The sequence below is a fragment of the Varroa jacobsoni genome, unplaced genomic scaffold (assembly GCF_002532875.2).
Source record: "Varroa jacobsoni isolate VJ856 unplaced genomic scaffold, vjacob_1.0 scaffold_951, whole genome shotgun sequence".
Classification (NCBI taxonomy): Eukaryota; Metazoa; Arthropoda; class Arachnida; order Mesostigmata; family Varroidae; genus Varroa; species Varroa jacobsoni.
This window is the reverse complement of record NW_019213853.1, coordinates 33,820-57,201: the sequence shown is the minus strand read 5'-3', so window position 1 is coordinate 57,201 and position 23,382 is coordinate 33,820. Positions and strand designations below refer to the sequence as shown.

The following is a 23,382-nucleotide window of genomic DNA, read 5'->3' as shown; positions in this document are numbered from 1 at the left end:
ATAATCACTGTTAAAAAAAAAACACATAAAAATTATACAGACACAGTAAGGAAAGCGCGCGATTTAAGAAAATTCAGCTCGAGATGCTCCTGTGTAAAAAGTGTCACGTCACCTTTTAGTTCTATAATTTATGACGCTTTGATGCAGAAGACAGATTGTCGTACTAGTTTTCGTACGCTTCATTTCTGATGACCTCTCACGCTATTTTTTAATTCAACCTGATAAGAGTACTCGTAAATATTTATTCAGACCAAAAAGTACTGTCTTATACTATTCTATGTGACAGATAGCTGATTTTACTCTGATTTATCGATTGCGCTTCCTAATACATAGGATTTATCGTAACACGTTCTAACTTTGTGTACTTCTAGAGGTGCACACGGTCGTACGCTCAGAATCGTTTTTTCTTTAATTTGTTCGCTCGATAAATATGTAAGCCTATCGCGTTCGATTCCCTTTGGTGTCACGGTATAGATTCATCGGTTTGTTTTTTCTATAGCAACAAACAGTCAAGGACTGCTTTTATTTGAATTGGGCAATTCAATTTATGACATCCTCATTACAGTCCACTGGTATACGTGTATAGCCCAAGTCAACTACAGTTTGGCTGCGTAGTAGACTATAGTCCATCGTGTAAGAGTAATCCACGTATGTAGCAATACCATCCATGTTACAATACAAAGCATATTTAGAACTGGCAAAACATTTCGTTCTACTAGGAAAAGTCTCAGTGCAGAGCTTCAATCGACTGCATACGATTCTACGATACATTTGAATCACAAGTATACTAATCACGAACCAACGAAGAATGGTGCTCCAAGATCCCCTGAGAGCTGTGACTAGGCGAAAAGTTGGTGTCATCCAGCACGATCGAAGCACCTAGAGAATCTTTTTGAGCACTCAATTATCTGCAAAACGTGCTTTAGTTACTCCTCTAGTCAGTACATTATATTTCTTATGAATAATTTCTGTTATAAAATCCGGCCTTGTTCAATTAGTAACTTTAACTTTTTTTCGGTTATCCACAGAATAGTTAAATACGGTTATGCAATGCATAACATGAAATTGGGAAACAGCGCCAAGCGTTTTAATATTCTAGCTTTTTTCATAAATACCCATAGATAGGGCTCAAATATTTCCGTAGTTCTGCGAAGCTAATTTTAGTGATTAGGGTGAAAGGTAAAATTATGCAGCCATATTTTAGTGTAGCTTAGCGAAACTGGATTTCAACAGCGAACCCGGGTTTAATTTCTTTCGTCCTGCTAGCTTCTGTGCAGCCGGATTTGCCTCGATGTATTCTGCCGCTGTCGGTTGCCGAAGAGATTTTTCATCACGTTCAGATTAGGTTTTTCTGATAGGTAGTTCGGAGCGGCAACATGAGTTTCCTAAAATCGAATTCCTCATTCTCATCCCGGTATAGAGCAATCCAAAATCTCTTAGAAGGCATCTCCTCTTGATCGAATCTAAGGGAAATTATCCTGACTCAGCAGCATCTAGTGGCCATATCCGTGCGACATTACTGTGATGAATGGGCAGTTTTTAATGTGCTCTCCCGGTTTCGTTGAACTGGTAACACTGAACATTCAGTAAAGGTACGCTAAAAATGTCACGTAGGCATATGGTTTTTCCCCATGTACCGTTGTTAAAAGTTTAGTATATTTAGTGTATATATATACTGGTTACTGCTTCGTGGAATACCATGACATTACCGGAGATAAATAAGGACTTCCCGTCCCACAGTCTAATAGGTCTCACAAGCTGATTCTCGCAGAGTTCAGACGATGAAGAGAACCTTGCAACAGATTTTGGGTTATTCGATGCCGAAATGATAACAGGAATTGGATTCTATGAACCCAGACCTGTTCCAAACCAGCCATCAAGAACTTGATTCAAACCTCGTTTTTTTCCTTTCTCTGAGGTTTCAACCGCCGAATCTAACGTACCGAAGCAAACATACCAGTATGGGATAATGTAAGACAAAAAGAAATTTCCCAATTGTACGATTCGGCTCCGAACGCCTTTTCAATCTGGCGTACTTTTCGGCCAAGTACAAAGAGTTCCTTATGTAAAAAAGGTGAGACGTAACTACATAGAACAGCTTTGAACTTATAGGTAAAATCTCATTTGGCAGAGGTTTTTACTGTTTCTCAAGCGTGGAAAGAACCGAGAAAGTATTAAGTAACATAATGAGGTACGGTTCGTAGTAGAAGACGTACGCCACCGAAATCTGACTGATTGATATCAGGGTCTTTTGGAAAGTAAACTCGCAATCACACTACTGCAGTAATTCAAGTTGTCCTACAGAGAGAACTAGGACAAAGACAGAAACATGATAGGATAAACTTGTTGTGGCTATTCACCTCAGTGATCCATATCAAAACAGGCTATATCTATGTAGCATGTCCATAACGTACTTACTCATCCCATATTTTATTAATATTATGCCCATTATTAGTATTATATCATAAGGTCTAAATACAAATATTTTCTTGAGGATTTACTATGTTTGTTTACTATTTGTCTATCGATTGACATGTTTCGCATCTTTGACAAATTCGCATTGACATTTTTATTGGGTTAAATTATATTCTTCTCGTTGGCAAAAAACTGACACGGGGTTCTGGTCTGTTAAGAACGGGCACGCTCAAGTGACCAACTCCGAGTATCACGCGACGTGTCGATGAAAAAAGCGAAATCTGAGCATGGCCATTATCTTCAATAATTTCGAAGGTTCCAAAGGCTGTAACAGGATTGAAGCACTATAGCTCTGTATGATTGTCTTCATTCCTCATTCATTCATTCATTTCGTCATTCATTCATGATAAGCCACCTTAGCGAATAATAGCAAAGTAGCTAGATGACTGCTCTACTACTAGGGAAGTGGAGGAAACAATATAGCAAATACTCTCTTGTTTTTGGTACGCTTGTGTAACACAGCATAACTTACTAACGCCCAAACAAAAACTATGAAAGCTGTGTGGTTCGAACGGCAGATGCGTTGCTATCGGGAGTATGGATATCCGGCCATTGTTGGGTTAATTTTCTAAATGGTTAGTACAGCAGATTGTTGCCATACCGCTCTATAGTTCAGTTAACAAAAAGCCCGCTTACATTCAAAAAGCCCGCCAATTAATGGAAAAAACATGGCGTCTGGTACCGGGTGTCGGGAGTGACACTCCGCTGTTCTTTACGAGTTTTGGCAGAGAATGCCGTTCGCCCAGTTATGCAAAGGGCCCCTTTTGAATAATGCCAAAAATCATAGCTCCTGGTTTAAGTCCGGCGTGAGTTAATATACATGTATCAAGCCATTAATTTGATAGCAATAAGGGGCTATGTCTTGGTAGTTACATGCTTCAAGCTAAGTTTTTCTAACTCACATTCCCATAAAAGAAATGTGGACTTGATTTCTATTAACTGCTGAATATTCCAGTATAACTCAGGTTTCCATAACTGTATTGACTTTAAGTGTTCAGACATGTTTTCTAGAGACTGACAATAAGCTGACTTGGACCGCATTTAATGTGCCGATGTCTCAAAAACGGTCGAAAACGGAGGCTCTTAGTAAAAGTACTTCATTTTCGATAACAGCAAACGGATGGTGTTTGAAAACCAAATGAAACTGTAGGGCCTATGCATGTAGACTAGCTTCTACTTCTGTGTATTAGATTTACCAAAATCGAAGTTGTCTTCAACATGTAAGATAAATAATAATGCAGCAATAGAAATTTACTGGTCGCAACTTGCTTTGAGAATTGGCGCGGATCTTTTTACTTTCAGAAATGTTATCATCACGCTGCGAGATATTCTTAGAGTTCCGAGCACTTGTATCTGAGCCTTCAGTCAGGGTCCTCTCTTGAGCGCTCACGTCGTACGTACCGAGGCCATGTGCAATCCGAGTTCAGAGGAACGTGTTGGGGGTACAGTCGAACACATGAAAGAGCTGACCGCGTTTCGGTACAGGTAACAGCTAGAAAAATACAACGCTAATCCATCCAGCGTTGATCCAATAGTGCCTGCCTCGTAGATTTTCCGACAGGATCAATGAATGATGTGCGACAAGGTTTTTCGCCATAAACTAGACATAAATATGATAATCACCACTGCGTATACATATACATTTCATAGCCAAAATCTTAAGAAGAAATGGATCTCCCGTAACTAGAGAAGCTTTCAAGCAGAATTTTTTTTATCAACAAGCAAAAGTATAACTATAACTATATTTACTTTAAGTGTATTTGGTTATATGCCATCGGCAAATGATTGAGTTTTTACCGGATGCAGCTCGATCGATAAACAAAAAAAAATCTCCTTTAGTTGAAGTTCTATGGGCTAACTGACGATAGGGTATGCCACTGCCGATTAAATGAAGCTTATATAGCAAAAGGGTCCTTAATGGTACACCGTTCCATATATCATATATATGAGAATATCAAATATAACTTTAAATGAGACAAGGTTAATGAAGTTTTTACATAAGATTAAGATATACTAACTGACAACATAACACAATGCTTGCCGAAGTGCTCAGCGTCGCCATTATTGCGCCAAAGCTAAGTCCGTACACGAGCCGTATGCTATGCTAAAATACTGTCGAGCGTTAACGGTTATCGTTATTACATCGACATTTACGTATCTAGAGCCCAAAGACTTTTTTTTTAATTGGATATAAGGTGCGTATTATATTTTCTGTGTTTGGGACATGAACTAATTGTATGGGCCTTGTATGGGTTGTTCAGTGGCAGCTGGTGCCACTTATAGTTGCAAGATAGAGAACTAGCGTTTGTGAATATAATTGAAAAGAGAATTGATAACAAATGATGTATGTATCGTATACGGATGCTTAATTGCTTCCATTCTTTGCTTTGAAAAGGTACCCTTTGGACAGACAAATAATCACCGCTAAGTTGGTGTCATTAGGTCCACATGTGCCATCATTTTGGGCCGATATGGTCCCGGCCACAAAACCCGTCCTTTCAATGAACGTATATGTTGATTTGGATATGAATTCATCAACCGTTGAAAAGATATACAACCTCTACATTGAACTCCAGCAGCGTTTTCGTAGAGCACTTTAGAGAAGGTTCACCTTCGACAAGATCTTGATGGATTAATAACTCGAAAAGAGGGCGCTTGCAGCGCTGATCCGTCTACGCTGGCACTATACTGCTGACTAAATAAGTAGCACATAAAAATAATCAGCAAAAATTAAGTATATAGGTCACTCGGATCTCCTAAAGAGGAGGTTTTCATAAATACATTATATTTCCGTAAGCTAAATAGAAAAACGAACTAGAATATTTCAACTTACTACGTAGTCTGTCCGTCACGAAATAAGGCGCAACGAAGCCTACAGTTGCATCGGCGCCGAAACGGGCCGTAGTGATAGACATTCGGCTAGAAATCTTAAGGGAAGGGCTAAAACATTATGTCATATTTAGGCACTCCCACATTTCAAGTTCCAAGTTGTTTAACAAAAAACAATTTACAAGGCGTGCTCTAGCCGGTGTACATTAGAGACACGTTGATGTACTACTAAGTATTATGGGGCTGTAAAAGAAGAGGTGCGATCTCATCTAGTGGGAGATCACCTTTGAATACCTTTAAATGTGTTAGAAAAGTTTAATACCCTAATTAGAGTTTAGTTTATTCTAGAGCTCGAAAATACAGAAGAATGGCAACAATATCCGATACCGACACGCTATTATATCGACCACAAGAGACGATCTATTACATGCGCTAGATATAGCCATGGGTAAATTATGGCAAGCGTCAAAACTATTTGATAACAATATGATTAGACCTAGAGTTTTTCTGCTGAAGAAGAATAAGCTTTAAAATTCTACATGACTCGTGCGGCACGAGCTTTACTGATGAACCTACGCAATGTTGCAACGGGAGATACCCAATGATTTGCATCTATCTGAAGTTGCTAAAGCATTGTACTTTGTAAAACCTACTTTTTAACCTAGACAGTTACGCCGAGGAGACTCACTTTGTATGACGACGATTACCCAAGAAAGAAATTTAGGTTCACGGCAACAATTTAGATCTTCTAAATTGTTTGGTTTTAAAAGCATAGTTATTCAGATTATCCTGTTTCCAAGAACTACTGCTTGAGATTTCGAGTGTCCTGCCGTTCGAGGTCAATTGTACGTGTTGTGATAAATACGAAGCTGGGCATCCGCAAGGGAACCTAATGATTTAGTGGGCGCGTGGTCATAACGCTACCCACGTATGCGGCATTAAATTCTGACTTAGTCTCTTCTATTTTTTGCACCGCTTTCCGAGATGCGGCAATAACGTTCAGAGGCGTTACACTTGACAGATGAAACAAATTTAACTATATGGAAAATTACCAAGAACGCAACCTGTAACCTTGCTATGATTTCTGGCTGTCGAGAGAAACGTCGTAACTTCGACGAAAGCCTATCAAATACGCTAAACTAGCATTATATTGTAAATGTCTATTAGCCATATTTCTGGTTGAAACTTTTAGCCGTTCAAGTCGTTAGTGCAAAATATTAAGAAAGATATGAAATAAAGTAAAGATTCAAATTTATATTTAGAATTGAAGTAAAATATTGTCCTGTATTGTCCTCATGGGCAATCAGAAAAATAAAGCTAGGACCGTTGCTTGTGTATAAGCAAGCGGCTGGAAGACAAGCAGAGCATCCGTCGGAAGATTGTCGAAATTACAAAAAATGCTCCTGAAGAGTTTGTCCAAAAGGCGTCAGACAGAAATAATAAGGTTTATATTCAAATAAGCAAAAGAGTTGCAAAAGAGCAAAATCAGTTTTTTTTTTTTGGAACATGACTTTTTAGGTGATTTCTTCACCGTCGTCATCATGGATAGCTATAATATTCAAAGTATTAGAGTAAAAAATGTTTTCCAAAGTCATCCTTGATCTTATGAATCACGCCTTCAAATCTTGCAGCCGATTCTGGAGAAGTCCTTTCTCTGGCGAAGTTCCAGGGCATTCTGCTTCTCGGCCCTTTTACAGTCGAAAGGCTCCTTAGGCACTGCGGCACGGAAGCCAGGAGCTCTTCGAATGGCGTCCCTACCAGGCTCTCGTGGACGTATTTAGTGAACACGCCGTTACTTGGGTAGCGGCTTCTGGAGCGATCTATGTCCTTCCGTGACCAGGAAACGCAGTCTTTCCATAAGCGTTCGGATCATATACTTGAACGGCTCATACCGTGAGTGTCCGACAGCCGTCGATGAGTTTGATGTGGTTTTCTTCGAACTAGTCCCAGGCTCGTCGCGAACTCATTGTCAGACACGATGGCGCCGAAGTCCCCAAATGAGCAATTCACAGCCAACGTCGCCCCCCGAATCGGCACGGGACTAAGCGGGGATATTAGTCGACCGATACCGCGGCGAGGGAAGCTTTGCCCCCTCAGGGTGTACATGAAGGCTAAGTTTGCTTTTTTGAAGCGATATTCCGGCGCTGACATTGAGTGGGACAGATAGCGCCGTCAAGAATATCGTTTACGCTACGGACAAGTAGTGATGTTCTGAGCGTTGTCCACAAAAATACGGCCAGAATATCTCGACGGCGCTTTCAAGTAACGGCTAGCGTATGTGATGACGCGCCAACGCGCACTCTCGCAGCGGATGACCTCTGTAGTGGTCAACGTTCAAAACGAAGTCCCTTGCGAAGATTACGACATGGAGCGAGCTTAGCGGCGTAAGACGCACCCGGCAACAAAAGTATGGGCTCATAAAGTTCAAATTCCCTAGTCGATCAGGTCAGACACTGTTTCACGAGCAGCCGTGATTCTGTGACATAGATATGCTACCTTTTGGATTTCGAAAATGACCCGTTCATTGGTGCCACCCATGCATTTTTTCAGACTCGATATATTTTTCCGCCCTGATGGGATATACCCTGATGAGAAGTTCTCGAGCAGTACTTTACACCGGCCCCGCGCATCCGCGCTCAAAACGCTGTACAGAGATGCGTATAAACTTTCCAAAGAACAGTGTAGAATCTCGTGATTGGGTGTCCTGTTTAGACTGCTGCTCACATTGTTGCACTCATAATAATAATGACGTACCCCTAACTGCCCTACAATGCTGATCGGCTTACCTACGATACTTCGTGAAGTTGACAATGGTGACGAACGGTTTTTCCGGCCCGTGCCTGACCGCAGCGTTAACCAGCCAAAAACTCTTAGCGAAATGCGCTGCGTATCGCATGCAAGTGCGAACTCCGACAGCCTTGCGGCATTCGACGAACGCGGCTTATCCACTAGCTGCGGAGAGGTTACGTTTACATCCGCTCCAGAATCTTCCAGAACTGTCTTCCCGTAAAGAAGTGGAGCCTCGAACATTAGTGGAGGCTCATTAGCGGGCCCGTTCATGCAACTTACGCTCTGACAAAGGCGGCGTCCTGCAATGGTTCTTGAACTCTGTTCCTCGCAGTTGTGGCCAATTGCTAGACACTTGTAGCCTCCCGTGCCACCACTCGCGAACGCAGATTCTGTTCCCGCTCCACGTTTTTGGACTTCGGGAGAGTGGCGCGAGCGCTTGAAAATTTGCCAAAGCAGCCACGTTGAGGTGATTGTCGAAAGTATCGCTCTCGCACGCATTTCAGTCGTCCCCTCGAACGCGTACAATGACCTCGATCAGTCCGCCAGAAAACATTTATTATTGAAGAAGATACGAAAACTGAATTCGACCCTGTCTTCTCTTGCGTGCAGAGTACTCTGATGGACCAACGACCACATTTTCCGAAAGTCTCTCAAACAGCTTCATCTTGAACAAACGCCACTTGTGCCATGACCGTCTCGAAGTACGCCGTCGAAGTAGCCGATTTTAATGGCGATCTAAAGGCGACCCAAGCCGTGTATTCTGGTTGATGGTGCCGCGGCGTCGATGATTTCCGCCTCAAGAGGAAGGCCTGCTTCTGTCTTTTCTTCCTCGCCAACATCCAGGCATCTGCCAGGGCTGATTCGTTGCCGCTACCACCAAACGCGACAAAAAACAAAGTTGCTACTGTCAATTTGTAATTTATTCGATACAAACCTAAACCGCATTTATTCAAAAAGTGGGCTGTTATTAACGCATGCGTCGCGCACATTCACTCATACTATTGCAAACATAATAAAGTGGAGTTAAGTTTTTCTAATAAAAGTGCTAATGCTTAAAAGTAAAAGCTGATCGGACAAATATAAAAATTGTAAGCTCGAATGAAAATTCTAAAGTGTTGTAGATGAAGTTTATTAGGAGTAAAGTCTAAAATGTTAAGCTAGAAACGGAAGCGTTTCGAAAAGATGTTACATTCTAGGTAAGGATGGATACAACGGGTTTCTTTCTGTCTTTCGGCAGAAATGTAAAGGTACGGTGCTCCAGACCATGGGGGCGTTATACAATATTACAGTTAGCAATAATGTCGTATGTCTTCAAACTGGCATTCTCAATAAAGACATTTAGTTCGAAATTGTGATGCGGAACGTTGATATCGGGCGATATTTAAGTGGGTTAAGAAAATGGAAACCATTAGGCAGCGTCGGCTTTGGAGCCCTTATGCTGGCTGTGCCTGAACGTCAACGTGACTAGGATCAGGTTTATTGAAAGGCAATTTGAAGTAAAGATCGGTGAAGCTAGCGTTATCGCTGATCAACATCTCTAATTTACACAGTCAAAACTATGGACGCATGATCATGACTATGTTATTTAAAGACCATGCATACTCTTTATCACTAACTTTAGATACTGTGCACAACTTTAAGCTATCCAAAGCGACTAACAAAAATGAGGTCAAGTTCTGCAAATAATATAGCAAGTTTATGAATGTATGCTATTTTTTAGAAAGCAAAAGGGCATTGTAGAAAAAAAGAGTTACTATCTTAATTATCGGTCGAAGTATGTTTTGAAGGGCAATGGAGGGCCCAAGTTGAATACTCTCTCGCATCGTTATAGTGTTTCAAATAGCCCGTAAACCTCGAAAGCTTAAGCTAAAACCACTAGTCGTATAACAGAGAACGGCTAGAAATCTTGGTTAGAACAAGGTTCCCTCTTCGTAAATTGTCCGTTTGCATCGAACTCTTTCCGAACCCAAATCTGCCCTTTTCTACATAATTGTGAGTGTCGGTCTCCACTGACCTTGTGGCTAAATTACTATTGGCACCCGTCTCGCGGAGGCAATGAAGTCTGTCGTGGGATAAGTTCATCCGACGATAATCATTTAGATTATTACAACCTTCAGACGACGCGGACTTTACAGTTTTATCGCTGGCGACGATAAGATCGTTTCGCAGTAAATTGTTGATGAAAAGCATCATGAAGTTATAGCCGATTTCAACAGGAAGCGTGCACTTGTATCTCTTTCAGGCTTAAGACTTTACAAAAAAACAAAGCTTATTTCAAACTGGGCTCAAGTAACCATCCAGTATTCCTAAAAGCAACGCCCGTTCTATTTGACTTTTGAGAACGCGGCTAACACGATCGGAATATGCTGTTCCGGTTGTTTTAGTAAGAAAAATTTTTCACTGACTTAAATAATGATCCGAAGAACCACCGCTATCCACTTGCTTTTCTATGAGATGTGTGTGGCGAACTAAACAAGTGATAACTCCTTCACCGTTGGCCAAAGAGAAGCGCACCTTCCCATAAAAATATAAACACTGAACGCATAAATTCTAACTTAATAGATTAGAAGATCTTTGAGATATCATTACCTTCCCACTGGTATTAAAGCTGCACCAGTGACTTTCGAAAGGGAAGTAGCTAAACTGGTAATAACAAGTTCTGGCAGTTCAGCGTATTTGAGCCACAGTATCATTATTTTGAGAACGACTGATCTAAGAACATAACAAATGACCTGAAGTTTACAAGTGTTTATATAAACTCGCTAGTCTGGGTCTCAAGGCACAGCTAGAAATTGTGATCACTCGAAAACTGAAATAACGTTCTTAAGATTTCCTGTTTCCAATAAAGGAACAAAGCTGGATGTGAGTGAATAAAATTGATAATTCAATAAAGCATTCTTTAAGTGTTTGTACATCGGACTTTCTGAACTGAGGCTTCTTCTAAAAACGATTATATATACATTATTTTTGTGGATAGACTAAGGGGCATTCGGGACACATTAGACGCACTTTAATAAATTCCGGGTGAACTAAAGAAGAAGGTCGGTCATGCTTGAATCAGGCTCCTGAGCTTCTTCATTCGGGCCTGCGGCTTAAACTAACCGATTGTGGCCGCAGCTGATACAAATCAATTGTGTAGAGGTCGTAATCAACTCAGATGGTAGGCGGGCTATTTACAAAAATTGAACGAAGACACGCACAGATTGAAACCGAAGATTTTCATATAACGTTGACATACATCCACTGACAAAAATTTATTCTCCTTACGACCGTAAAACTTTCCCTAAAAAGTCGTGGAAATGAGATAATTTTTTATAACCATTTTATAACCCCAGCAGCTTTCAACATTTGGCCATCTTACGTTTGGGCTATGAATTCGAAATGTAAACGAATAGATGAATTTGCTAATACTGATTTCGAATAATTGATCCTTCCAGGGAAAGAACTGAAGATAAAGTAAACCGGATTTCCACAACGACTTCCTGGAAATGATGTGTTGCCTGCTCGATAAAATTCGAAGGTAGTATATTACAAGAAGAAGATCTATTGCACTTCTTCTTCAGCCGCCCATTTAGGCACGCATCTAGAGACTATTTTACTCGGAATCAAAAGCTACACGCCAATGTATTAAAAATATTATACCATAGTCAGATGGGTTTCCGAAAGGTAAAACGGATGGCTCGCTGATATATATAAGTGGCTTTAAATCTACCGTGAAATCGAAGCTCTAAACAAGAAGCCCTTTCAATGTTCCTGTTCATATTTGGTCCGGATAGGAACGTCTACACAGATTCCCTTGGACCAACAGATAGACAAATAGGCGTATTGACAATAGCTTAAAGCCTACATGGTGCAGACGAATACGACAAATGTCGGCTGCAGAATTTTTGTCTGCTATGACAATTTTTTTACCGCCGTTTCAAACAATAACCCTCAATTGAATCTCTGGGAACATGCCATTCCTCGATAGACTGATAAAACTCTCGCATTTTACCTGCAATCAGACAAGCTTATCTCAAGAAGTGTTAATATATTCGAATAAGGTTGCCACAATTTACGACAACTTGAAACTACGATGGCTAATAAGGATGTTATGAAAAAAAAACAACAGCTTAAAGTATCGCACAATAGGGCCTATGTTAATTACCGTCTCGAAGTTAAGATACAAAACATTCCCTGGAGAAACAGGTATGCGTTAGAGTTTCCCACACATAAAAATCGACGACCACCGAAAAGAAAGTTTTTTTTCTCGAAAAAATCGTTACAAGCCCCGTTATTTTGCAGCTAACGGTCGTTTCAACTAGACTGTACATGGTGGACAAGTGCGGGCAGATGCACAGCTGCATATAGAAACGGGCAATTGCGATCGTCTTTAAGAGAGAAACGTAATAATGGAATACGCTAGTGAAACGTAGTATCTATCGTGATTCTTTTTCCTTACAGGTGTTCATAGCAGGAGCGAAGTGTTGTAACAAGCACACGATATACAATACTTCGATTTTTTCTTTTGTATATTTTAATTGTATTTCAAAAAGCGATTGTGCGTTTTTAAAATCTAGTCGTCATAACGCATCAAGCCAAAGAACGCTACCACATGCTATTATATTCTGAACGTATTCAAGATTCTTCATAGATATTGATATCTTAACTAGGATAGAAGTGTTCTGCCAAAACCCTTCGGTTCCCGTATTGACGCTAGTACGTATACGTCGTGCCGTGTTCGTGGTAAAATGTAGATACACTCATGTTCTAGATGCCCCTTCTCACGTAGATTTCTTGGGGCATCATTTCGTACCAATTTGAAATGAAGCGATATGAGACATGGTTTTAGAATTACGCGCATGTAGCCTTGGTATGGTCCAATCACAACGAAGCTGTACGAGGAGAAAACGAGCGAGCGAGCGAGCGACAGAAGCAGGGGGAGCAGTGTTTGTTTTTTAGTGGTATCTCGTACTGGTAGACAACCGCAGTATTGTTATGGCTGCCACTTCATGGATTTTCTAAAGATTCAGTTTTCATTAAAGTGACGCGAACCCCCTTCACAACAACTAAGAAATCGACTAATTAAAAGGAGCGATTTAACATTTACAAACAGATACAAGGTAGTAATGTTGAGCTCTCAAGCTATAAAAATAGAAACTGGTTTCTGCTGCTGAGCTTTTTTCTTCCTAATCTACTGATGGAGCGGGGGCTATGCCAGGTCTCTTACAATAAGCTAGTTTAAGCAGTTAGACGATTTTTCACCTTACCAGTATATTTCTAAAGCCCATATTATTTGATAATTTCACGGTAGATCTTAGGTTTCAATAGGTGTTGATTGAGGGCAAGGTTTCTTGCACATTTTTCTTTGTGATGATTTTGCCAAGATAAAACCGATAAAACGAGCAATTCATATCTCATCATTTGAGTAGCTTTGCGTTACACAAGATGTCCATACAGTAGCATTGGCAGAGCCCATCCTCATGATCGGCTCAATTATACTATGTATAGACGCTTTTCATCATTGGCCGGCCATCCTCTCGAAATACTTGATAGCTTCCGACTCTGGAACCGCTTGGATTTCATTACTGCAGTGGGTCATGAGATTCGAGCGCTCGGTGTTGTGGCCACGCAATGTCCATATGCACCTTTAATGGCACCGTTTCTTTAGGCATAGAATATGGCAGGATGTTTCTTTCGTAGGACAGATCTTTTTCTTTAAGTGCTAGGCCGTCACGATCGTCATCCTCGCCGTGTAAATAGGAAACAGAAAGATATCCGTAAAAATTTATCTGTGCAGGCGCCCAGATGCCCCGTTACTGCTTCAAGCATCATAAAACCGGACGACATAAAACAATACGTTTCGAGTTTTACGTCTAGCATTAGCGTAGGTCACTCCATGATACAGACGGCCCGCAGCACGAACCGAAACGTGCCTACGTCCGAACCTACATCGCTATGTAGTCCTAAGAGTATCACCTGAATACGTTACTCTCTAAGACATAAGAGCAACGATCGAATCACCAACTTACCGATAACGAATTCTAATGCGACTTATAGCTTTTCGTTAAATGGAGGTCTACCGGTCATGTTACCGTTATTCTAAAGAACTACGAATTGTGTACACGTTAAATTTTTCGCAGTTCTCAAATAAATCAGAAAGAAATTATCAGCTTGTTCATCAAATGAAGCTTTTTTTTGTAAAGTTGGTGAGGAAAACATAACATAATCTCTATAGTGATGTTTTATAAGTGCACCTTTAAGCGGCAGGAGCCCATTAGCTGGCGCTGTTTTTTCAAGAGCAGCAAGCGGCCTTCCCTCGAAATTCCGGCGTTGCTCGAAGCTTAACATGTCACCTTTAACCATCATGTGCTTACGCAAACCCAATACCTGTAACCTTCTACGGTGCAAACTCTAGCTTTAGAAGAAAAAATAACGGTTTTATTGAAATGAAGGTGTCCTAAAATCGCTATTTCATTCGGCAGGCTCACGAAGGTTTTTTGATGCCTCGCACGAATTCCTGGTGAATTCCCAATGTAGTAGACTGATGGACAAATTATAATGGTCTATTTTTACATTATCCTTATTCTCACCATTAAATGTTCGACTTTTTGTCGTTTGCTGGTTTCATCTTTTACTAACTGATGTCTCCTGGTGTTTGACTTTTTTTTTTATATGTACACCATACACAGTTTCAGTGAATACGCTTCCTATTTCCTTCATTTAACGAACTAGCTATACGTACTTTAGGCATAGAAAGTGTTCATTGAAATTTGGCTTAATGTGAAACCTGGTGGCAATCTTGATGTCACCAGGAAGATGAATGACGCCCATGCTACCGTTTGAGCTCAACTACGCTTGGCTCCTAGCGGGAAGCATGGACGGAATTGATCTCATGTCAGATCTACATTACTCGTGCTCTATATAATAATGCTACATTGCATTTTAGTAAAAGTAGCATTTAGAATATGACGAATCATGACAAAATATTTTGCCCCTGGCAGCGAGAGACAAAAGGAAAAAGCAAAATTGCTTTTATTTGGAACGACACTAAAGCCGTAGTTGGGTAGGCTTGCAGTTAGTCTTGGTTTTTCTCTATTACCTGCTTATACTAAATGCGTGCTAATTAGCACTTGTTAGCGGTTCTGTGAGGCATTTTAGGCCGAGGGTCGATCAATGGCTAAAAACCTGCTTTGATTGGATCTAGTTTACTTACTTTCACGGTAAGTTCGCTAGATAGATTTACGCTATAGTGATCTCAATGCCGCCTAAATACCAACTTTTATATGTGAACGGTGGGATTCACTAATTTTGTCTTCCTTACACAAGCCTCAGGGTAACTACATATTTTCGTTATATATGGTGCATTTTCTGTGAATATCACATGGTGAAAACTATGCCCCGTCATTGGTACAGTTCTACAGGGCGTCCCGGAAGAAAAAACTAAAACACGGTTTGAATGATCAGAACTTTCGTTCTTCCATATGCTTAGTTTTAAGATTTTTTTTTATTCTATCGCAACTATCCAAAATTATTATCGCTCTGGTAAATATATTTCTGATAGCGATGATCTACTGATTCACGAGCTTCAACAGATATTTTATATAATATTGCGGTAAAATCTTGCTAAATTGCGGTTTTTAAGTCTTTCAGTGTCATCAGTTTTTGGGGCATAGACTTCATTTTTAAGGTACTTCCGCACAAAAGAATCCCTTGGCGTGAGATCAAGGGTAGTGTAATTTATAGTTGCCCCTTTGTCCAGCCCATCTGCTTGGAAAATTCTCATCAAGATATGCTGCTACATCACGATAATAGTGTGCAAGGGTTTTTTTTTTCAATCTGGATCGTCTTCATTGATTGCATGCTTCATCCATAGAATTTTTTATTTTAAAACGCGTTCAAAAGCGACGGACATTTCGTCTTCTGGTGCCGAGCTCGCGTTTTGATTGACTCGAGGTTTTTTTTTACAACTCCTTAGTACTCCTTGTTGGCTGGTGGACCTCGTTAATGTCATTGCCCTTTCTATAAGCATCCTGAACAATTCCATTTGCTTCAAACTTATGTTTTTATTATTACGGAAGCTTGTCATTATCTTTGTACCTTTGCTAAATTTTTATATTTCCAAGAGCAATTTAAAATAAATTTCTCAAGTCCAAAGTTAATCTTCATCAATTTATGACTTTTAAGGAATCACACTCTGAGGAAAAATCTACTTAAGAAGTTATAACCCGGTAAACAATGTACACACTTTATTTTTGCGGATACCTTGCAATTCGTAAAATAATCGCCGTTTACTTATTTAATAAATTAAAACTTAATTTTTGACGTTTAAGCTAAAAGAATAATTAATTGTTTTCAATTGTAGCATTTTAAAAGATATTATTTTTTTCCTTTAAGAATTCCAAGCGTATTACTAATTCATGTAAGCCTCAATATTATTCTAATCACGTTATCCACTAAAGGGCGAGCTGATAAAAAAACACAGGAAGAATGTCACCGTGTAGTGGTAACTTCTTCGGTGATACATCACTTAACCGGCACAAACAGAAGTGAAATAAAACGACGACACTGAAAAGGAACGGGGCAAGGGTGAAGGGATAGCACCCCGTGTCGGGTGCGCAGATTTATTCGAAATTCGAGAAATACTTCCGCTTCCGGTGAATGCGTTTCGGAGATCTTTCTTCTTTCGCGTCCTCCGACCCCGTTTGCCATTGCCTATCAAATGAGTGGACTCAAACGGCGCTACGGCGACGAGAAGGCAGGCTCACGCGACAAAGCTTTTCGACAGCGACAGCAGCAGCAGCAGCAGCAGCAGTTGAAGCGTGAGAAACAGTCACGGTGGTAGCTGTCGACTTGCCCGAGTTAAGTTGAGGTAGGGGTGCTGTGGCCAGGCGGTAGGTACTTAATAAATCGACAAAGTCGTCGGCGCACCATTGCCGTTAGGGCGAGAAACGTACGTTCGCCTGCTTCTAAATCGTTTGCTGCCACTACCGCCGCCGCTGCTATTACGATTTCTAGGACAGCAGTCGCCGCCCGCTGCTGTGGAGGCGGATGACTTTATGGGATTTATTAATCAAATTTAATTCATAATAATCCTCCCATTCGCCGGCGCAACGCGCAACGCAGCTGAGATAGAATGGCAAAACAGACGAGCGGCCGAAAGAACGAACGACTGGCCAGGCGGCCTGCCAAGGCAAATCGCATAGAGGAGTGAACTGGGTCGAAGAAAATCAGAAAAAGGCTGAGCTCTCACCCACTTGAATAAGATCGGCCCCTAAAGCGGCGCATGCGAAGCAGCGGTGACGATGATAACGAGAGTGAGACAAGTGGCAACATAATGTTCAGGTAGAAGGCAGAAAATAGATAGAACGTTTGAATGGAAAGGATCGAACGAGAAGGATCAGGACAGACGGGTGAGGAATACCCGAGGATAACGTGGTTGACAGCGAGGCATGAAACGATGATGGCTGTGAAAGGGTCGAAGTATAGGAAGACCGATGCAAAGAGTCCTGCAGAGGATTGCACAGGGCACTGAGAGAGCAAAAAAGACTGGAAATGTGACGGTCCGGCAGAAACATGCGCGGGAGAAAGAGCACTATCAGGCTAAGGGGAAGAAAGCTTTACCTGTTCTGTTTCTCTGCCAATGACTTGAACTGCCTACGTTACTTTACGCTTCCTTTTAGTAATGAGCGTTCGCGCAGGCAGTCAGTATTGTATGGCACACTATGCCCTGGCAAACCCATCTATGGTCACAAACAGGCGATCAACAGTACCTGTCACGACTATTTTTGTTTGCAGTCTTCGTCGTCGTCCTTTCTGTCTTCTTTTCACCGTAGATATTCAGTGTCTTTTCCTATCCTCTTGCCTTTTCCGTCCCGTTCTAATCCATATTCCAGCTGCCCAAAACCCGCGCACAGTTCGGTCTTCGTACCCTTTCCTTATTTTTGACCTAATACGGCCTTTTTAGGTACGAATTGGTATTGTTGCTAGCAATGCAACGCAGCGTGCAGGGCCTTCGTTTAGGAAAGAGATCGCCCCCGCTACTGATGCTACTTCTTTTAATATTACCGCTGCCAGTAGTAATATAGCTACTGCTGGACGACTTTCCTAATACAATGACTGTGCTTCTTACTGTCTTTCTCTTCCGACTGTTATATTTTTACCCCCACCCCACCCCTCTCTCCTTTACCGCGAACTCTCCGTTTTTCCTTTTCTCTTGCGTTTTCTAACTCTGGTCCCCTCTGTTTCATTATTTACCCGCCATTCTTAGCCATTTATACAGTCAAAATTATTACGCGCCTATTAATTTATCGCCAGAGCAAAGAAGCGAAGCAGTGGTACTGATGGTGCTGCCGTCACCGTCGCTGCCCGCAGTCACAGCCGCAGACACCATTTTCTTTTCCTGCCTCTGGTGCTGCGATTGTTTCGATGGAGACTGTGATCCTCTGTGCTTCGTGCTGCCTTGCTCATGCGTCGCGGCTTGTCCCACTTTTACCGAACGTCAGGCGCCCCAGGTCCGCTAAATACCGCTCGGTGCTTCAAGCTCTCCACCACGCCGCTGCTGCTACAGCCTTCGCTGCCTGCCATGCGCGCTCCCCCAAAGCATCCCTAAACTACACTCTAATGTCTCTTCCACCAAATCCCCACCCTCGCCCCCACGCAGTCCTTTTCCCCTTCTTCTAGCTTTTCGTTTCGCTGTGAAACTTGCAATCGGTTAAACCGGCGAATGGAGTGGCGACCCCAAGACATCTCATTAGAATATTATAAATTCCCTCTCGTGACCCCCCTCAACCACCTCGACCTGTCTGGAACCCTATTTCTTTTTGGTGTTTCCATTGCTGTTTCGTTTCGATGCATCGCCTCAGCCTCGAGCAGCAAGCGACGACTCAGAAGGTAACCTCAAGAAACCATCTAGGCCTCATCTATCCAATCAGACGATCGGATCGACGTGTGCGCCCGGTCTCTAACTTGGGATAGTGAACGTGGCCACTCCTTACATGGCGTCGATGTCTTTTGCCTGCCGGTGCCTGGAGGATAACGACTATTGTGGCGATAGGGGGTTAGTTCGAGGTTCAGACTAGGAGAGGTACAAAAAGCGGGGTAGGGATTGGAAACAAGCATCGGTTAAAAAATTAGCCGTAATTCTGCGAATATCGACGGGAGTCATCGTCATTCTCTCTTAGGTCTCCTACCGCTTCGGAGCCCCTGCCAGCGCAGAACAAACGACCTTTATTTTTTTCCCTCAGCAGATGATACCGATTGACATTAATATCATCCCGCTACTCACTGGCTGATTTCCTTTTTCCCTATTTAAACATCATGAGATAGTCGCTAGTATCTATTGGTCCGTTATGGATCTTTTCGACTGGACGGGCTTCAGGCCATCCTTGTCAGCTGGATCGTGCTACTTTCTTCTTGGACCCCTTCAATCCCCTGACCATTCCATTGCAGTACTTGTCATTCGCCCAAAGCTACAACTGGAACGATGCCGTCGTTTGGACAAGCCAGGGACACTTTTTTTCTGTGGCAGAACGTATGAGTGCCCGTATGTAACTATCTGCATGTGGAAGTACAAAGTGCAGAAACGCGCAGCGACTTCTTGACTACCCGACAGACCAGCCGAGCCAGCGAGAGGCCAAAAGCTCTCGGCTGCCTCGGGGACCTAGGGAAAGGCAAACCGTAAGAAGGCAGCAAAGAGGACGAAGAAAAAAGAGAACGAGATAGATAGAGCAGTAAGCAAATTAGTTATAGCAGCAGCAGAACGACGGTGGGAGTCCATGGAGTCGGAGTCGAGTGTGCGGGGGTGTGTGGGGCGTGTATGCTTTGGTTATAAATGTACTTTGGTCACGTCGGCGGTCTATTTGGCAAAAATATAATTTTTTAATGTTTTTCCTATCCTCTTATTCTTCCTCTGCTGGTGGTTAGATCACTGAGCGCAAACACCTGCTGTGCCTCTTTCTTCTTCTTCTATCCGAATTTCTGAATTGCTCCTGCTGCTGCTGCCAACGCTACCCCTGCCAAAACCGTCGTTGCCCGAGCACAGTTGGTGGTAATGGCACTGCTGGCTGCTGGGCTCGTTCGTTGGGGCGAGGGCGGTGGGCGCGCGTAAGTCTAATGGCGAGCAATACGTTGTTATTCAAAGCTATCTCCTTATTGACTTCTTTTTCAAGAAGCGCCGCAGCGGAACGAGAAGCCACGATTTTTACTCATGTTCTCTCCTTTTTCCCGCCCGGCCGTCCGTCCGTTTGTTCGTCTATTTGCTGAACGGGAAAGTGGCTTCGTCTCGTGGTCATGGGTTCGGCGATTGCTCCGATGAACAAATATTATATGCGAATCTTACAGTTACGACGCTTGGTACTACGGTGCTAGCACGGAGTGCGGCTCCGAATTTGCACATCAACCGCTCTTTCTTTTCTATCAGGTACATTTTACGGTAGTCGGCTATATTATGATGCGAACAGAACGATAATGGCTTGGAGAAACTGTTTTCGTCGATTTTTGAGAGCGCTGAGGAAAATCGTCGAAATTCAATTATGAAAGCTCACACAAAAAATACAGTCCGCTGGTCAAACCACAGCAACGCTTAATATTATTGCTAATTGTTCCAACTGTGCAATTCGGAAGTAGATCTGAATCTGTCAATAGATCTATAGATGACTACACACGCTGAAATACGTCATTTCATGACAAAATTTCACTGGTAACAATCGAAAAACCTTCAGGCGTTTGTTGATATATTTCTATCTGAACTGATCTTTTTTTCGTGATGAAGCCGGTTCTTTGATGAAAGCTTTTTCTGCATTTCCCTTGGATCTTCACAATTTATCAATGCAGTCACAGGATCAAATAATTTCCACCATAATTATTTTAAGGAACGGGCCCAAACATCCAGCATCCTATCTGAGCTTCCCTAGCCGAATTCGGTGATTTTCATCTTCATGAAGAAGTTCAAAATACTCATAGAAGTAAATTAATGTTGCATTTTATTTAGTTGAATCGTGTCCTCATGGTTCGATACATGACGTATTCTACTGGTAACAACCTACGGCGTCCTTAATAATATGTATAATAAAATGTGATAAACGTGAGCATAAGCGTCAGAGAACTATTATTGTTAGCTGCGCACGATACGCAGGCCTAAGGTAAATCGTGCAAATAATCAGAAAAGCTCCTTGCCGTAATCGTATACGTGCCCCGTTGTTTATATATAGGGATATGCCAAACACTATTTCGTGACAGAAATTACTAAATGTGTGGGGTCACAATGCTTAGCAACGCTGGAGGTAAATATAGTCTATCATAGAGATATTCTAAGAGGAAGGTGAAGGGCTAGCACAAGGAACGGCTCGCCTCGCCTTTTCTGGTTAAGTGAGTTACGTTAATTGTACGACGCACGCTTATTCTCTAAATCTCCATCTGCACCCGCTTGTTCGAAGCTGCAATGGGCGTACACCACACCCTAAGTATTCTTTCTCGAGTGCCTGGAGGTATTATCTTCTGTTTAAATATGAAGTAAATCAAATATATCCCTAGTCCTCAAATTTACCCGTGTATATTTGTGTCAATGCTGATTTTTGACCTATGTAAACGCTAGATGGCGCTCGTTAGCTGGAGCCGCAATGGTAACACTGCAGCTTCAAAATTAATTGAAGTACATACTCGAAACGGGATTGAGTGCTTATTTAAATAAAAATGCCTCTGTTAATTATGGCTATATCTTCAACTTTATTTTAACGCGCTGTCCCGGCTAAAAAGTAAAATATCCGCAAAAGCAATGTTAAATTACGAATTTATAAGACCAGCTAAAATATATCTTCTGTATGGGCTATTTAGAGGAGAATATTTTCATGTATGATGAAAACGAAGTCTCGACTCGCACGTGTCAAATTAGGCTCAAGGCCTTCGCAGGAAAGCTCGCGGTTTTCTGTTTTAGATTTCGATGTAACGAGGCGTGCCGTTCTGCTAGTATTTTTAATTAGGATCATCAATAAAGCTGTTTCATATATTTACGTTATAAAGCGCAGATTATTTTTGGGTAACACGCGTGCTAATGGGCTTAGAACGAGCGCTTTTTTTCGTGAAATATCGTAACATCGTTTTTTACGCGTCCTTGCTGGTCGGTAACTCGGCTACGCCGTACCATTTAAGAGCAAACGTACAATTCAGAGTATTTCTAGCATGTAAAGTCGTCTCTCTCATATATATATATACATAACGACGATAGTAATCTTGAAAAGCTGTGCCTATGTTTTTGTCTAACCATATTAAAGACACTAAAATGTCAATTAGATTAAAATACTTTTAAATCTCAATTGACAACAACAACAACAACAACAACAAATTAGCCAGCTTCGCTGCTTAGCTATGAAACTGCTACAAGTCCTGTTTTACAATCCTGGTGTGTCCTTTTTTCCTTATATGTTTGTTCGTTGAGAGAAGTTCTCCTAAATGTGACCCACATGGCTCCATTAAATCCACTACCATCTACGTAGTTACAATTGTCTATCATTTAAGATTTGTCATCGACTGATACATTCTCTGTAGTTGTCCGTCGTTCCGCCACTGCGTACTTCGCTTATAATCGCCAACGGCACAAAACACATGAAAACGACAATTCATTCGATGCCACTATACGGTCGACAATGAACGCTTCATTGCCACCCAATCCGATGGTGGTGGCTAGTAAATGATCTGAGAAAAACTGTTAGGTCAACTATCCGCACCGCCGTAGACAGACCGCTTTCGCTCAGTCAGCTGTTCGACGTCGTATTCATGGTTCGATGTTTATATTGGACAATTTTCTTATTGCCCCCTTTTTCGGCCTAGAAATCTCGTGCTCCTTTCGCTGCACGCACACATTCCCTCTACGTTTTGTATGCTTATTGGTCTGCACATATGTGAGAAATCGCGATAACGTGTTTGTTATCGCCCATCGTGTGCCACTCACATATGCATGCATACACACACAAACACAACAACACTCAGTCATTAAGGTTTTTTTGGGCCAATTTTTTATCCGCACCGCGTTTCGCACAGGAGATCGTTTGCGAATAAACTAACAGGCCGGCAGGATGTCATCGTATACGCTACCATTCCGATTATTTCACTTCACAGGCTTATATCACTGCTATTCCATCGATGGCCTTAACTCAGTCGTTGATGCCGCCGTCGTTATTATTATTGTTGTTACATAGAATCCAGTGGATATGCCCCATTCAAATCCTCCAGAGTACCACATAGACTGACTTACAGCATAACGGTTCTACGTTATCTATTTCATCTCAAAGCTCTTGTTATATCCCCGTTTTC

General features: G+C 41.8%; 1 long non-coding RNA gene across 1 annotated transcript in view; it reads left to right on the top strand.

Moving 5' to 3' along the window:
* Positions 1 to 3,170: 3,170 nt before the first annotated feature.
* Positions 3,171 to 23,382, top strand: part of LOC111265280 (uncharacterized) — a 22,289-nt gene continuing 2,077 nt past the window's right edge. The window contains exons 1-3 of the long non-coding RNA XR_002683360.2: positions 3,171 to 3,281; positions 3,778 to 3,960; positions 11,532 to 11,614. This is a non-coding gene — a long non-coding RNA (uncharacterized LOC111265280). The remainder of the gene's footprint in view (positions 3,282 to 3,777; positions 3,961 to 11,531; positions 11,615 to 23,382) is intronic.